Source organism: Homalodisca vitripennis, chromosome 5 (assembly GCF_021130785.1).
Source record: "Homalodisca vitripennis isolate AUS2020 chromosome 5, UT_GWSS_2.1, whole genome shotgun sequence".
Taxonomy (NCBI): domain Eukaryota; kingdom Metazoa; phylum Arthropoda; class Insecta; order Hemiptera; family Cicadellidae; genus Homalodisca; species Homalodisca vitripennis.
This window is the reverse complement of record NC_060211.1, coordinates 84097880-84114994: the sequence shown is the minus strand read 5'-3', so window position 1 is coordinate 84114994 and position 17115 is coordinate 84097880. Positions and strand designations below refer to the sequence as shown.

General features: G+C 33.8%; 1 protein-coding gene across 1 annotated transcript in view; it reads right to left on the bottom strand.

The window, feature by feature from the left end:
* The window catches only part of LOC124362457 (disks large 1 tumor suppressor protein-like), a 354467-nt gene that overhangs the window by 35445 nt on the left and 301907 nt on the right, over positions 1 to 17115 (bottom strand). The gene's annotated exons all lie outside the window — the stretch shown is intronic.

The window sequence follows — 17115 nt, the reverse complement described above, 5'->3', positions numbered from 1 at the left end:
ACATACCCAATTTGCAGAAGTAAGGGCCGGCTGAGCAAAATGTTGCTGCGGGTAACATAAATTTGACCAGGATTCCGTAGAACCCAAGATTAAACCAAACAAATTAATATATTTTATTCCATGTCTGTTTTGGACAATACCCATAATTTCAAATGTGTAGTAAATTTTATATTTGAATCTCAAACCACATAAAAAAACTGTTCACTACAGTTCAGTATATGTCTACTTCGTAAAAATCCTCCTAAAAGGACTAGTTAGGGTAAAGCTATGCACGTGAGTTGCAATAATTGCTCCTTTTGCCCATATTACGCCACTTATAGATGCACTCATACACAAGAGACCGGAAATTCTCATTATTTTTCCCATTCAATGACACTTCTTATACTTTATATATTGCCAACTGCTGCAATAAAACATTATTTAAAGCGTTTATCCAAGGTTCAATCTGTTACTCTCCGTCTCTCGTATTAATCATAATTAAGAACCTTCGTAACAATTTTATTTCTAATATCTTGATAGTTTTAGCGCTTAGGTAACTATTTAGAAGGCTGTTTAGTAAATACAAACATTGCTAAATACCAACGGCCACAAAGCGGATTGATTTAACCTGGTTATATTGGTATGAGAACCGCTGAGTCTGCAACTTTGTTTTATTAAATTATTTGCTACAGGCCAGGGCAGCCACAGCCTGTGAACTTCTGGTAACACAATTAATGCATACATGCAGGCTATGAGTAATTACTGGTTATATTTCAGTTCACGGCTTACACGGAAAGACCGTTCGCTATTCGTATACCTAATCGTATCAAGACCGAATCCCTTTCTTTTTTATTTTCTGCTTAATAATAATTTGCTACTTAACAACAACATAACATAACAACCATCACATTAAAACAAATATTTTCGGATGAACTACTTCAATATTTGTAGGCCAGGTCATAGCCGTCTATAACAGATAGGCCTCTTTGAGACTAGTATAAGCTGCCTACTCAGTAAGCCTTGGGTTTCTGTGACTAACTGCTGCTCTATGCTGTACGGAGAGCTCACGTTAGAACATGCTGTTGGGGAGGGGGGTAGCAGGATAGATTCAGCAGAATTGTTCGAACTAGTCATCCCAAACATATGCTGTTACACTTTAACTAGACTTAAACGCATGATATAAATTCGTAGCTACAACAGTATCAATACAATTAATAATACCAAACGATATTGCAATCACAATAAAGTAATTAAAACCCCAAGAACCAGCTTCAGCGAGTTTGTAGCCTCTACTTGTTACCTCTATATGAGCTCATTTAGAGTTTAACTACTCTGCGAGTGGACTCTCATGTCCTTTAAATTATCTTATATCTCGACAACCGATAAGGTTCAGGTTCCTTAGTCAAGTTCAGGTGTTTTACTTTGTCTAAGGGTTATCCTTTTAATGCCTTCAGCTGGCTGATATTTCAACACTCTTCTTCTAAAAACTACCGTAAAGCTTATTTACATTTCAATTCTACAACCAAAAATATAAACATATTGTTTCACTCGTTAAAGTCAACTTGCAAACTCACGTCTAAAAATTTTACCCTTCCAAGCGGTGATACTGTACTCCCATATAATTAATTAATGTATGTCTACATACAGTCTAAATATTAAACTACAGCAGCTGGTAAAAATATAACTAACTGTACTGTATTAAAACTGCATACATACAAAAATTACTCCCCATATCTGCCAGATGTATTTAATCAAAATGTATGTTATTCACATATCAACAGCAAATATAACTATGTAAATAGCTTATATATATTCACATATTTGAGTATTCACAAGCTATTTTACTTTAAATTGGCTTCGGTTTTGACAAATCTTGTGCAGCAATAAGTAAAATGTAGAACAGACTTTTTTATCGATAACAATGGGACTTGTGACATATATTCATTTACTTGAATAAAAAAATGTGGAACGTTATGCTCTAAAATTGGAATATCTTTAGCAGATCTTAACCCTTCAATGAATAATTAAATTAACTTATACTCTTATATTTAACATGCGCTTTTTTAACAAAACACGGCCGACAAAGCCAGTCATTAATTACACCCTCTAACGCCTCGCCGTTTGACAAGCACAAAACGCGAATAAATCAATCAAATTCTATAGGTTGTCCCGCGGCCGGTTGACAACTAACCATACATGTGACAATATCGGCCAAGGCTCAGGCCCGACATTACTCATTATTACGGCCGATCTGACGGCCTGTGTGGCCGGTTATCGATGGTTTGCGGCTCACTTGATATTAATTAATGGAATCACCCCTAAATTTCACCACCCGCCATATTTCTTTGCCCCATTTTTGTTTTGCCCTCAGAATATGGTTTAGAGTGTACAAACGTGGCAAAAATGTATGCAGACCTTAATACCGTTTACAGTTTTTTGACATGGCTTTAATTAAAACGAATTTAAATAATTAATTAAAACTTAAATAAAACTTACAACCTTAAATGCACAATAGGCCAAATTCATTTTAAGAAAGACAAAGCAAGCCGAAAATAATAATGTTGATTGGCTTGTATTAGGATGTTGAACTTGAACCTCCACGATAACCGGACCATGAAACGTGGGTTCAAGGCTTCTGCGAGTCTATCGGCCAGGACCAACTTAATCACGTGTAAAAGATGAAGCCAATTGTGGGTTTAAAGTTATGATCTTAATTCCTAAGCTCCAAATTTCAAATTCTTCAAGTTTCTGATTGATCTTCGTGATTTTCCAAGTTTACTTAAACATATAGTTTTATAATAATTACGAATAATTCGATGATTAAATAAAACTTTTCTGTCTGATCTGACAACTTTTATATTATTATGAAAGTGAATTATATACACAACAAGTGTCTTAACAGCTCCTCTCTCAATCTTAACTTTAGAAAAATAAGAATTACACACCTTTTCAATGGAGTATATCACAATATGGCATAAAGGCATCGTCAATGAATTAAAAAATTATCGTCTCTCCGAGGATGAGGAATGGGACAAACTCAAATATATTAAATCTTATGACACATCGCGTGTTATCTCAAAATATATATGGCACAAATAAAAAAAACCCATTATAATGCTGTTTGAACAAAGTTATGAGAATTACCTTCATTAGATCCTATGGAGGATAGAGTCAAATTAGAGACCTTTAACAAATTATTAAAAACATTTTCATAACTCCAGTCAAATTATATCAATAACAGTCAAATTATCAACAGTTTTTCAAGGGCTTTAAAATTATGTGAATTTCATGTTAGAAGATTTGAACTCTTCCTACAAACTTGAGGTTAAAGAATTCTTAACAACAGCGCACTATGTGACATCTCCAAAGGGCTTTATACAAATAAAGGAGAGTAGAGTCAAAGTGTGATATCCAAGTTTGTATTTCGACGAGTAACATTAATTTATATTAAAATTGTATCATTATTCAAACCATACCTATTGTATATTGAGTGGTTAACGATTTTTTTTTTCACTTGAGTCTCATAAAGAATTACGTCAGGTATTACTCTATGATCCCTCTTGAGATATTCGAGTTGTGAGATATTTGTGATCAATTTTGTTGGTGAAAAGGATGGTATCTTTTAAATAAAGAATTTCTTAAATATCGTTATTACGTATCTCTAGAATTATTTGAAAATCATAAACCGTTCAAAATATAAGGGGGGAAGGTGACTTTAAGAACACAAGACATACAATGTATTTCATTAGCAGCGAACATATGTAAAGTTTACATTAGTAGTTAAAATTAATCATTAAAATTTAGGCATTAATTTTTATGACTTTGAATTTTAAGTAGCCTAGTTCATAATATTACAGTAAAAATGGACAAAAACCTCCATTTCAGATTTCTTTTTATTTACTTGAGCTATCCGCACATGAAATTCAAGGAAAATTACAGGAAATGTATAGTTGTGAAGTAATATTGTGTAGCTATAAGAATAATCATTTTAGAAATTGAATGTATTATTAAAAATAAATTTGATTAAAATCTTACTGCACTTACATTAAATCTCTTACTGCACATTTAATTTAATACATAACATATTATTTATTTATAAAACCTAATTATTAAAAACCTTGGAATTTATTTGAACACTTATTTCATAAGTTTTATTTGCACAAATGTTTCGATAATACTTCAATAAGTAAGCTGTTTCTCAAGAGCTTAAATTAAATGAGACACAGTTATAGTCAGAATACATTAATTACTTAAAATCTTAATTATTTTGTACGGTATTATCTGCGTTACTCTAATACATACAAATACGTTGTAATATTATTAAACACAATTATTTTATACTTTTCCATTTATATGGTAAAAATGAGTAATCGATTGAATAAAAGTTATTCAGCGTACAGCTTCCGACAACTACACAATTTTCTTCACTGCATCTCATAAATTATACATCCAGTGATAACGCCAACTTGAAATTAACTTAGTATTCTAACAACTCGACCATATTGTATGTATATTACATTAATGTATAAACAATACACGAAGAAAATATTAAGCATTTATAAACAAACTATGTCTTCCAACTAAATAAGCAGTTTCGAAAAGTGCGATAGCATATATAAAACCTCCGATTTAGTGGATACAGGCCAGTGACTTTACATCACATTAAAACTTCTTAATTTAATTTTTAATACTGGTTAATCTCTAAAACTTTTGAGATAAGTATTTACGGGGGGGGGAATTACTCTAAATAACAAAAAAATAAAATGTACAGATCTGAAATTGATTTATTTTCTCACTCTAACGAACAATATTAATAACAGTTATGATTCTACTGAGACCTGAAGTAAATAGGCACAGTTGTGCATACCAAATTTACAAATTTTAAATCTTCAATTATTATGTTGGTATAAACATTGGACGGCTCTGTTGACTTTCGAGTTGAGAATTTGGCAATGCACCATTGTAATTGATCATTGATTATGGATCACATAGAAAATCCACATTATTTTCATTTATATAGTAGAAGTTAAATAACAATGAAAAATTAGCAAATAGAAATGCCTCGCACTAATACCGTAGTAGTCTATCCACGGCTGAGTAACCACTGAACGTAGCTTGTCTATCAAAGCCATTATAAGCAGTTAGTGTTCAGGTTAAGCTCATATTAGAAAAAGAGCCTTAACTAAAACTTCGTCTTACTCCTCCCCAAATATTGAATGCTCTCATGGCTTGTAAATAAACTGCATTGATATCGAACATCATATTATATTCAAAATTAACTGCTGAATGTATTGTCCACTAACTATATTACTATTTTAGGGTTCTGCACTAGGGTTCTTCATGGCCCCTCTAAGCAAAACTTAAAATTAACTTCGATAAATACTTTAATTATACTGTTAAAATCAAAGATAAGAAAACGCAAATTTAAGACTTCTACAATATTCTTGAATAACCTCAATGAATAACCCACGTTGAGATCGTTATTACGTGCCAAGGCTTGTTTTTCAATAAAATTGTGTTTGGTGATATTTCAGAAAATACAGAACAACATAAAGGAATTCTGAGGAAATACTTTTGTATGAGAATGGATATTCGTTAGTCCGTATTCTGTTTTCTCACACGGCAGTGAACTATATAAAGTAATATCACAAATACTTAATTAAATATCGAATTTTTAAATAACTGCTTTGGTACGTTTCCACGACGAAATGCTAAACTCACGTGTTAACAGTGATTACAGTGCCTGTCTTTAAAACCTTACTTTTAAAATTCTGCCATCATTAACGACGACTGTCAATGTCCAGTAGGGCATCAGCGAGGTATAGTAGATAGTTAAATTTTCAGTGTAAAATACTGCTCAAATGCAAATGTAAACATACTACACGAAGGGCACAGAAAACCGTTAACTACGATACTTATTAACACCCCATAAGTATCTTAAACCTATAAGACCTATATCCTGGTAAAAATGATCTCGCCAAACCAGATATAAACGGTATACAAACACGTATGGGACGGTGAGAGAATAAAAGTAAATCCATAAAGCTTCCTGTTGTTTAGGTTGAATATTTTCAAGATACTTGATTGGTTTTTGCCTTGAATGGGTAATTTACAGTTATAGTTTTCTCTGCATATACAGAATATATAATAGCAATACTGAGCGGATATGCAATGTTAAGAATTGGCGTCCAGTTTGTGATGGACCAATTGCGGTTTTGTAGTTTGCGTTGTTTGACGTAATGTTAAAAATACTACATATGAATTAGACTCTTGCTTATTAATCATATACTTTTCAAATGTGTACTAGAAGTGGTTAAATTGTCGTTATGACAATACTAGCTGTATTATTTATTATTATGGTAGTGGTAATGCTGGTGGGTGCATCGAGTGTTTGCTCAGTGCAGCGTGAATTGACTGGAACGTGTCCTGAATAGGTGATGAAGTACGTTAGTCTTCATTGTCTTGTTTAGTTTTCATCTATCCGCACAATGTCTACTAGGACTGTTTAATTGTCAACACTACAGAAGCTGTATAATATTGTCACACAGTGGTGGTGGTGATAATGAAAGGTGCATCTGGTGTTGTTCGCTGCAGCGTAAATTAACTGGAATGTGTCCTGAATGGATGATGAAGTACGTTAGTCTTCATTGTCTTGTTTAGTTTTCATCTATCCGCACAATGTCTACTAGGACTGTTTAATTGTCAACACTACAGAAGCTGTATAATATTGTCACACAGTGGTGGTGGTGATAATGAAAGGTGCATCTGGTGTTGTTCGCTGCAGCGTAAATTAACTGGAATGTGTCCTGAATGGATGATGAAGTACGTTAGTCTTCATTGTCTTGTTTAGTTTTCATCTATCCGCACAATGTCTACTAGGGACTGTTTAATTGTCAACACTACAGAAGCTGTATAATATTGTCACACAGTGGTGGTGGTGATAATGAAAGGTGCATCTGGTGTTGTTCGCTGCAGCGTAAATTAACTGGAATGTGTCCTGAATGGATGATGAAGAACGTTAGTGTTCATTGTCTTGTTTACTTTTCATTTATCCGTAGTGTCTACTGAGACTGTTTAATTGCCAACACTACAGAAGCTGTATAATATTGTCACACAGTGGTGGTGGTGATAATGAAAGGTGCATCTGGTGTTGTTCGCTGCAGCGTAAATTAACTGGAATGTGTCCTGAATGGATGATGAAGTACGTTAGTCTTCATTGTCTTGTTTAGTTTTCATCTATCCGCACAATGTCTACTGGGACTGTTTAATTGTCAACACTACAGAAGCTGTATAATATTGTCACACAGTGGTGGTGGTGATAATGAAAGGTGCATCTGGTGTTGTTCGCTGCAGCGTAAATTAACTGGAATGTGTCCTGAATGGATGATGAAGTACGTTAGTCTTCATTGTCTTGTTTAGTTTTCATCTATCCGCACAATGTCTACTGGGACTGTTTAATTGTCAACACTACAGAAGCTGTATAATATTGTCACACAGTGGTGGTGGTGATAATGAAAGGTGCATCTGGTGTTGTTCGCTGCAGCGTAAATTAACTGGAATGTGTCCTGAATGGATGATGAAGAACGTTAGTCTTCATTGTCTTGTTTAGTTTTCATCTATCCGCACAATGTCTACTGGGACTGTTTAATTGCCAACACTACAGAAGCTGTATAATATTGTCACACAGTGGTGGTGGTGATAATGAAAGGTGCATCTGGTGTTGTTCGCTGCAGCGTAAATTAACTGGAATGTGTCCTGAATGGATGATGAAGTACGTTAGTCTTCATTGTCTTGTTTAGTTTTCATCTATCCGCACAATGTCTACTGGGACTGTTTAATTGTCAACACTACAGAAGCTGTATAATATTGTCACACAGTGGTGGTGGTGATAATGAAAGGTGCATCGGGTGGTGTTCGCTGCAGCGTAAATTAACTGGAATGTGTCCTGAATGGATGATGAAGTACGTTAGTCTTCATTGTCTTGTTTAGTTTTCATCTATCCGCACAATGTCTACTGGGACTGTTTAATTGTCAACACTACAGAAGCTGTATAATATTGTCACACAGTGGTGGTGGTAGTGGTAGGTGCATCGGGTGGTGTTCGCTGCAGCGTGAATTAACTGGAATGTGTCCTGAATGGATGATGAAGTACGTTAGTCTTCATTGTCTTGTTTAGTTTTCATCTATCCGCACAATGTCTACTGGGACTGTTTAATTGCCAACACTACAGAAGCTGTATAATATTGTCACACAGTGGTGGTGGTAGTAGGTAGGTGCATCGGGTGGTGTTCGCTGCAGCGTAAATTAACTGGAATGTGTCCTGAATGGATGATGAAGAACGTTAGTGTTCATTGTCTTGTTTACTTTTCATTTATCCGTAGTGTCTACTGGGACTGTTTAATTGTCAACACTACAGAAGCTGTATAATATTGTCACACAGTGGTGGTGGTAGTGGTAGGTGCATCGGGTGGTGTTCGCTGCAGCGTAAATTAACTGGAATGTGTCCTGAATGGATGATGAAGAACGTTAGTGTTCATTGTCTTGTTTACTTTTCATTTATCCGTAGTGTCTACTGAGACTGTTTAATTGCCAACACTACAGAAGCTGTATAATATTGTCACACAGTGGTGGTGGTAGTGGTAGGTGCATCGGGTGGTGTTCGCTGCAGCGTGAATTAACTGGAATGTGTCCTGAATGGATGATGAAGTACGTTAGTGTTCATTGTCTTGTTTAGTTTTCATCTATCCGCACAATGTCTACTGGGACTGTTTAATTGTCAACACTACAGAAGCTGTATAATATTGTCACACAGTGGTGGTGGTAGTGGTAGGTGCATCGGGTGGTGTTCGCTGCAGCGTAAATTAACTGGAATGTGTCCTGAATGGATGATGAAGAACGTTAGTGTTCATTGTCTTGTTTACTTTTCATTTATCCGTAGTGTCTACTGGGACTGTTTAATTGCCAACACTACAGAAGCTGTATAATATTGTCACACAGTGGTGGTGGTAGTGGTAGGTGCATCGGGTGGTGTTCGCTGCAGCGTAAATTAACTGGAATGTGTCCTGAATGGATGATGAAGAACGTTAGTGTTCATTGTCTTGTTTACTTTTCATTTATCCGTAGTGTCTACTGAGACTGTTTAATTGCCAACACTACAGAAGCTGTATAATCTTGTCACACAGTGGTGGTGGTAGTGGTAGGTGCATCGGGTGGTGTTCGCTGCAGCGTGAATTAACTGGAATGTGTCCTGAATCGGTGTCGGAGATGCATTAAGCTTTATTGTCTTACTCAGTTCACATCCCACCATGTAAAGTTCATTTTGGCTTGATACACTTAATGAATATCAAAATACACGTACTAAAAATTATTAATTCTCTAAATACTTATATAACTGTAATTAAATTAGGTAAGACGGCAAATATAAGGTCAAATTTATAAATGAAGAAGGTATAAAACTACCAACTTTCTATTGTAAAATTTATAAAGCTTAACTCAGTCAGTTTCTAAAAAACATAGTAAGTTATAATATTTGATTTATTAGAATGTTTTGCATACATAAGTATCACGTACTTTTACAAAATATAACATACCCACTTAGGTTACAAACTTATTGTGCCAATACACTAAAACTATTAACTGAGACTTTCATAACATATTTTTCTTCAAATAAGACAGGTTTTAGAAACAAACATTTTTCAGGAGATTTTTTCCATATGTATTTATTTTGTTAATACAAAATCAATGTTTGCAGTAAAATATTTAGTTTTATTATTATTTAAAAATAAGAATATTTTGCTCTAGCTTATATATGAGGTTAAATGTAGGTAATGGACATGAGGCCCTAATTTCGCCTCAAATAAAGAAATATTTCATTTAATTTCAATACTACAGTTTTTTTAAACAATCAAAAATAAGAATAATTATCAGCCATATCAAACATGCATTTTTTAACTGAGCATAGTTTTTTGAAATGTTAAATAAAAAAGGAATCCGAAATATAAAAAAAAGGTTTGATACTTTTCACTAAAATGTTATGAGGAAGAATCAAAATAATTTAGTAAATAGTGTATCTAAGCATTTCAATGATTCACCGTTACAGCATTTATCAAATTTAAATTTAATTTTAGTACTTTATATATTTAATGGTGCATTAATATTTATAATTTAAAAGTTTAACTCCTTGTAATTGTAAACTGAATTTGTTTTCATTTAAGTAAAAAAATTGTTTATACAAGTATTACTATTCTTCAAACCACGTTAAATAAAGGTTGGTTATGAAGGTATAATGACACTTTACTTAAAAGCGGAAAAACTGCACAAAAATCAAATTTTCATTATTAGATTGTTTAACATTACATAAATGAAGAAGTATGATATATAAGTAAATAGCATTTACAATGTACTAGCTCCAGCTACTGATAAATTAAACAAAGTTCGGATGACAACTATTTCTGTAAGTAGACCAGTGACAAAACACTAACCGAAGGAACATCAAAAGGACATTCACACAGAGCTATAAAAGACATAAGGGTAATTCAAAGGTTTACATCGACCATTGCTTTACACATAAACGGAAATGTAAAATACATTGTGTGGGTGTAACTGTTCACTATATGGCGATCAGATTGCATCGAGGAGTCAAACATATAATCTGTGTTTTTCAAACTCAATGACTTTATTGACCTAAATTTAATGCATACCTTCGTGCTTTACAAGCTTATTAGTGAAGAAAAAAATAATATGAGTACAAATAAAAGGATTTCATTTGTTTAAAATTGGGGTTGTGACTGTAACCACATTCTCAATAGTCGAATATGAACTGGCACTGTGTGAATTAGCATACTCATTACTGGGTGAGCTATAATACCTACGATAGTTTTGAAAATTTATTTAGAATAGAACCCTAAGTAAACTGACGGCAATGGTTGTGAGCAATCGTTATCTCCGTATCCCAAACAAACATGAACTTCGGCCAATGTATAGAAATAAAGTTTCAAAGTCACGTTGTTGGTTTTACTCGCTATTAATTTCTAATATTGCACACAAGCAAATTCATTTTTTGTGCGTAGCCGGATCCTAAGTAGGCAATTTTTTTTTTTTTTTTTTTTTTTTTAAGGCATAGAACCACTTTTCGTGGAGCAGATTGTTTGTGTTAGCTTGTCAAAAAGTCTGTACTATTGGCATCCTGGATGATAAGCACTGAGTTCATCGGCAACCTAGATGTCAAGCAGCATGCACGCCAAACAGTCTGTACCCGAATGTACAAAAGCATACTACGACATGATAAGCACCGAGTGCACTGACTGTCTAGATATCATGCAGAACGTACAATGTAGGCTTGCAAGCTACGCAGTCTGTACTATTGGCATCCTGGATGATAAGCACTGAGTTCATCGGCAACCTAGATGTCAAGCAGCATGCACGCCAAACAGTCTGTACCCGAATGTACAAAAGCATACTACGACATGATAAGCACCGAGTGCACTGACTGTCTAGATATCATGCAGAACGTACAATGTAGGCTTGCAAGCTACGCAGTCTGTACATTGGGATCCTAAGTACTAAACACTATATGCACTGGCAGTCTGCATGTTCACTGTAGTGATGCAAGCTACACAACAGTGACGTAATATGATTGAATGTTCAGTACACTAACCATTATATTTGTTCTATATTCTATATATTTTAATTGGTGTATATTATATTTATAAACTAATATGCTTTGACAAAATTACGCACATTCCTCAAATCTGAAACACGTTTATAAAACTGTGCTGTTTCGAAGAAAATAACTTAATTATTAAGCTTATCAGCAAATAAGATTATTTCGGTTATTCCGCAAATTGAATATACCATTAACGGGTCAATGGAAAACAAAAATCTCCAAAGCGTGTAGTGAGCATTTCAATTAATCCCTTCTCGACAATGTTACCGATATCTTGAGCTATATATCAAATGAAACTGCCCACACCGTGCTGCAGTGAGGACAATCTACAACACGTTGAGGATAAAATTTTAGTTCATAGGCAATATTGGTTATTTAAAATAAAATAAAACGAAAAAAAAGTTACAAAATAATAAAAGAAATACTTAGTGGAGGCCGTTTTTCCAAAAATATAAAAACTTATCCATAGTTAATTCGTTAAATTCATTCATACCTGGCAAAATGACTTAGTGAAGTAAATATAAAACCCCCAGGCAAGGTAGTCATTTCTGCTTATTTCTTTCTGATTCGTTTAAAAAATATTAAACAAAATCACTTTCAATAACTTGATACGAGCTTCAGAAGTACAACTACTATGCATTGTTCATCAGCTTGTGTTTGATCACTCGATTGGCTGTACAAACTTTATTTCTGCCTGCCTGACAGTCCACGTGATATCTCTAGAACTAACTAGCGTATCAAATCAAATCAAATCAACATTTATTCCTTAAACAAATGCACACTTTAAAATAAAATACAGGAATAATTCCCGCAAAGACTGTAGGTCTGTGAGCGGGGAGAGCTCAACGGAACAGTTGCACACATTAATCTAAAAATACAAAATAAAAAAACTTCTTACACATGGTACTTAATTAAATATACAACTTAAAATAGACTTAAAACAACTTAACAGACTTTAAATGTTATAATGAAGCTTTATTTCTATATATACAACACTGTGATACATGTCTTTGATTTGTTTGATAAATAACCATAACGGAAAATAGAAAATATATAAATAAATCTTATAAAATTAGGATAAATAAATCTGTTAAAAATCTGGGTCCAATCATATGACATTTTAACATTCCAAATTGCATAATATTGTTCAAATGGCACATGTAAACTGTTCAATAGACTGTGAACTTTTGTGGGAAGCCTCAGCGAAGCCTGTTTGAACAAACCTTTATTATACAAGAGGTCGTAGGTGCATATTTGTAACTGTATATGTGTTAAGAGAACCTTTTCTTACCAAATGTATACTTGATATCGAAGTTCTTAGATTTTTCCTCCAAACTTCCAGTTTCCTCCTCGTATTATGCTAGTTTCTACAACTTAGCTTCAAGTGTACGAGTAAAATGTCAGTAAAGCAACGTTTAGAAAGAAGCAACGTAAGTAGTGAACAATAAATCCAACAACTCAGAAGGCAACGGACATCAGACATCTTACAATTAAAAATAAAGACTGAGAGGAAGCAGGGGGTTATTCCCACTCACACCGCTTATGAGCATACATTTTCTCTGTTAACAAATTCAGGCACACCTTCCCAGAACGGACAACCAGCCCATGCGGTCTATATGACCTACGGCAGTGTTGACGCCTTAAGACATCGTCTATAAAGGCAATGAAGCAATACCTGAAGGGATTCGAATGTCGTAATCTAGGTTCCGTCAATCAACGTCGTAAAATAGCTTTAATGAATACCCACACTCTGCTGTTATTTCTATGTCTGACCTAATATTCCACGTGGAATTGGTGGCACTGAAGATCGGCAACTATAAACAAATGATGTTCTTTTTTATTTTAACAGTAACAATGCAATTTTATGCTCCGACATAAAGTTTATAGTGTACGCCAATCACTGACACCATCAAGGCAGTAGTTGTCTTTTAACCTGCAGCTAAATATTTTCCACTTTAATTAAAGTTTTCTAAGCTTGACAATTCAATTGTGTCTGCTCTTTAATTAAACTTGGTGATTAAGAAATTCTTTATTTTTCATTACCATTAATTAATTAGCACAAAGTAAATAACTCTACAACTATTCATGTTTGTTTTTCCTTGCCATCATAAACATTATTATACGTCAGTTTATTTCCTAAACTATGATTATATTTATTTTTTATATTTATATTTATTTCTGTCTATACTATAAACGTTCTACTCGTCTCTTATGTTTCAGCTTTAAAAATCCTTTGAATAAGATATATTGACTATCTCCAAGAAGGAACATACTAAGGAGGTTCCTTGGTGACTCATTATTTCATCGTTTTGATAGAAAACGTGTATTTTAAAAAGTATTGCACAAATAAAGACTTCAAGCGACATAAATAAGTATATAAGTAAGGTAAATGGATAAAAATAAGTATCAAACCCGATAGTAATTTTTTCCATGAAGTATTTTAAAGGCGTCTTTATAATGTTTTCCGACAGATATTTGCCACGAGTGCAGGAAAAAGTAATATTACAAAAAAATATAAGTGGTAGGTTTTATTGTATTTTATGGTATTCTATGATGGAATAAATATACTTCCAACTCGTTTAAAAGAAAACGGTTCTAAGATGCTCTAGTATTGTCATGAGACAATACATGTATTGCTTGTACTTCTTTTTAAAATAAAAACATTCTAATCATCACTCAACAAAAAAACATTAACGAGGAATTTATTAAATAAACCTCTGGTATTTTTATCGGTTTTTATAAGGCGTTTTGCCATACATCTGTCTTTTGGTTAGGAGAATCCGTAAGCAATTGGAAAGCAACTTGAATTGTGTACTGCAAACTTAGAAACCGGAAATAAATGCTATTAATAAAGCATGTGATGGCGAAAGCGCACATTTACAACACAACAATGCTTAGCACAATCAACTTATTAAGTAACTTTAAGTTTCCTTTACCTGCAAACCAAATGACTAGTCCGTTTTTAAATAAGATTACTTACATTAACATGACATTAATATTGGGTTTTGGTTTAAGCACTTTTGATATAAAGTAGGAAACGTATTATTTTTTATTATTTAGGAAAGATTTAATTAAACTAAGTGAAACCGTTTGAGCTGTCTAAATTAGTATATACAGATAGCAGACTTAGTGACGTATTTACGTATAAAGTAATTAATTACTTTATGTTCGCAATAAAACCAGATATTTGTTGTAACTGAACAATTTTACTTCAGTCTGTCTATTTGTCTACCCGATATCTTGAGAATATACTGACCTATACAGTTGGGATTTTGTATTGACCTTCATTTCTATGTGGGCAACATCGAGTTCGATGATGGTGCATGTCATTCCATAGGATTTGGCTGAGCGTTAGTGAACATTATTATATTGGTCTTAAGGGTAATTATGATGGCACCGAGGATGCGAGAAAATCACATAACCAATATAAGGTTGTAATCAAACTGAGTACGGCCACATGACACTTTAATAACTACCCTTACTATCTGAAAGACATCTCGAGAATGATTTCTGTAGAATCTCTTTATAGGCAATAATGAGGCCTTTAATGGTGAATCTCCATCTAAGAGATTTTGCTGAGCGTCATCGAAGCCTATCATTCGGTAGACTGGCACGGCTTTTCTCTATGATTGTCTATCTGTCCGCTAAAAATATGGAGAATAAAATAAGCTATAAACTTAAAACTTTACATGCAACCTCAACGAAGCCTCCTACGTGACATGTAATATGGCATACCTTTTAGTATATGGATAAAATGTTGTCCATTTACGATGATAACGATGCTTATATCAAAAATCTATTTCACTATGTTTCACAGTTTTAACTTAACAAGTGTTTACGATGACACACTATTCAAAGTGTACAGAATAGTGAGCTGGTTGAACCCCTCCCCCTTACCACACATGTAACAATATTCTACAGCTCAGCCCCGACATCATTATTACAGCGTGGCGTGGAGGTTTGATGGTAATGGTCAGTTACTCAGGTAACTGGCACTATAACATAAACTGTTTTGAACGTAAAATTCCTCATATAAAAAAGCATGTTTGAATAGCGTCAATTGTTAACACGTGCGGACACACAAAGTTAGTTTTGTCTATCTTGTTTTATACTAACTTTCAAAATCAGCAGAACAGACAAAACGGTTCCCGCTTATAAGGTTGCTCGAAAGACAGCTAAAGTACAATACTTTTACTAACGTTTGACTTTTAAGTCAAGATGATAACTATTCTATGCAAATTTGAAAAATAAGATGTGCTTTTCAAATCCAAACAACAGCAAAAAGTAGCTAAGAAAACAAACTTAAAGCTATAAGCAAAACAATATTGTCTAAGATCATAATATTTAAACTCTGTACATTATACATTACAATTTTTACTGTACTAACAATCCTGTTAGTCTTTAATAATTTGTTTTAACTTAATTTAACCTCCAAATACTGAAATTCACTTATCGCATTCGTAATCTTAAGTCTCTATTTGAAAGCAAACAATTACGGTGCATTAGAAACAGATTGAAAATACTTTATCTGTAGTTTTCAACAATAGTTACGCTTGTTCACTTATTACATATCAAATGCACAACTTACCCCCGGCATTGTAAAAATACATTATTACATATTTATGGAACGAGTTTTTACCCACGCCTTCGCCCTTATTACTCGTGCTCAGTAAATAATGTATCGATATTGATAAAAAAAAATACTAAATAGATATAAGAAGACCCACGAATACCAGTAATCTGAAATCCTAATCAGGAAAAGCAACGACCAAACAGTCCTGGATAATATGAGAAATGCTACCTCTACAGCACATCCTGACTTTGTTTTTTAAATGGCGGAATGTGCCAGTTTATACTGTATTGTGAGACTTTACACTGCATGTGACTGGATGTACGATATATGTTTTAAAATGTAGTTTGCCAGCTTATCAACCGTTATATTGGAGGCCCACGGCCATAGCTACTAGTGATGGGAAGATCGGGTCTTTGGAATGCTCTGGCTCATTCGGATCAGATCACTGAAATGAACCGGGTCATGAGCCGGATCTTCAGATTATTCAGATCACTGACGTCACTCACTCCATTTGCTCGATCATATCATCCAATAAACCGATTACAAATAAACAATTAATGTAGTAAGTTATTTTATCTTGATGCAATCAATTATTTTAGTCTAAATCATCCATTTTGCTTTTTAATATTACAAATATAATGTAAAAATTGATTTCGTTGTTTTTCGTCCTGTGCCCCATGAAATGTAACTGATAGAAAATCATCGTCAATATTATCTGTGCAGTAAAATAATGTTTATGGTTCAAAGTTAGGTGAAATACAATAGTTTGGTGGTGTAACTGTCGTCCATAATAAATTCAGATTCTAAACAGTTTTCTTCTATGTCTAGCAAGCTCTCAATGTATCATGTGGCATGAAATGTCGAGAAAGATTGTACTATCCACACTCGAAAAATTTAC